Source organism: Colobus angolensis, unplaced genomic scaffold (assembly GCF_000951035.1).
Source record: "Colobus angolensis palliatus isolate OR3802 unplaced genomic scaffold, Cang.pa_1.0 Scaffold663, whole genome shotgun sequence".
In the NCBI taxonomy this organism is placed as follows: Eukaryota; Metazoa; Chordata; class Mammalia; order Primates; family Cercopithecidae; genus Colobus; species Colobus angolensis.
Window position 1 is genome coordinate 272,589 of NW_012120299.1, and position 1,817 is coordinate 274,405.

The 1,817-nt window shown below is 46.6% G+C and overlaps 1 protein-coding gene across 1 annotated transcript in view; it reads left to right on the plus strand.

Moving 5' to 3' along the window:
* Positions 1 to 1,817, plus strand: part of UPB1 (ureidopropionase, beta) — a 46,122-nt gene that overhangs the window by 42,603 nt on the left and 1,702 nt on the right. The window lies entirely within an intron of this gene.

Sequence of the window (1,817 nt, forward strand, 5' to 3'; positions counted from 1 at the left end):
GGGGTCTATGGGAATAGGGACACAGAATGGCTGAGTGGGGTCTATGGGAATAGGGACACAGAATGGCTGAGTGGGGTCTATGGGAATAGGGACGGGAATGACAACAGGTGATTTTCATGGAAGGTGCAGGAGCCAGGGACATCCCCTGCTCTTTCCAGTGGACTTCTGGTAAGGTTAATGGGAATGGTGAGCAAACCAAACAGTGGCCAAAGCCATCTGATGGGGTAAGGCAGAACCCACAGTCGTTAAATTTATTTTATTTGAGACAGGTTCTCAGTCTTGCCCAGGCTGGAGGCAGTGGTGCCATTGCAGCTCACTGCAGCCTTGAACTCCTTGCCTCAAGTGATCCTCCCCTGCAACTTCCCAAGTAGCTGGGATTACAGGCAGGAGCCGCTATGCCCAGCTTTGCAGTCAGTTAAATTTAAGGTGCTTGCAAAAGTTTGGGAGAGCTGCACCAGATCTTTTTTATGTTCATAAGAAAGTCTTCAGGGGCAATTATGAAGGACAAAGATCATAAATGCCTCTTCCTCTTTATCTCCTGGAATCCAAAGTACTTTCTACCTAGGTGCCAGAATTGCTGCTCCCCCTCCCAAATCGGTATCTCATTCCAGTACCTGTAGTCACCTCTTTAAGGAAAAAGAGGTGACTGAACGGACCAGTACCAGCCATCTCTTTTTCCAGTTACCTGCTTCATACACCTAGACTTTTTGATTGGAAGAGTCAGGTCCAAGAGGAACAAGGGCATTTTTATAAAATGCACAGAGACCCATTATGTTCCCCGCTTTGTCCCATATGTACCACTCAAAGGGGTCTTGGTGAGCAGCATACTTGCCCAAGTGGTCATTATTCTTATGCTCTAAGACCATGTCAGTCCAACAAGAGAATCCAGGTGTCTGAAACACAATCAGGTTTGAGCCCCTAGGCCCCCTTATAGTTAGACTGCCATCTAGAAGGTGTGCCCACCAGGCTGGCCTGGGGTTGCTGCTAGGGGAAGGCAGGGAAGCAATGTGCCCAGGAAGAGTCTGATCAGAATCCCAAATTTTAAAAATAGGTCTTTGTAACCTTCCTACACCTCTTCATTCAGATACACCTTTCTAGGAAGTAGCCTTTTTAAAGAGCTGCATTTGGTAACCAAAATGTTTTAATAGGGCCAGGCGCATTGGCTCATACCTGAAATCCCAGTTCTTTGGGAGGCTGAGATGGGAGGATTGCTTGAGGCCAGAAGTTTGAGACCAACTTGGTCAACATAGCAAGACCCCATCTCTACTTAAAAAAAAAAAAAAGAAAGAAAAAGAAAAAGCCGAGTGCAGTAGCTCACGTCTTTAATCCCAGCACTTTGGGAGGCCAAGGTGGATGGATCTCTTGAGGTCCGGAGTTCAAGATTAGTGTGGCCAACATGGGGAAACCCTGTCTCTACTTAAAATACAAAAATTAGCTGGACGTGGTGGCGTGTGCCTGTAATCCAAGCTACTTGGGACGCTGAGGCAGGAGAATGGCTTGAACTCAAGAGGCAGAGCCAAGATCGCACCACTGCACTCCAGTCTGGGTGACAGAGGAAGACTCCGTCTCGAAAAACAAAAACAAAACAAAATGCTTTATGAGTGTGTGGACCAGGAGGGAGGGAGAAAAGTAGAGTAGAAACCTTGAGTTTATTATTATTATTATTATTTTTTTTTTTTTTGAGACGGACTCTTGCTCTGTCGCTCAGGCTGGAGTGCAATGGTGCGATCTTGGCTCACCACAACCTCCACCTCCCAGGTTCAAGCAATTCTCCTACCTCAGCCTCCGTCTCGAAAAACAAAAACAAAACAAAATGC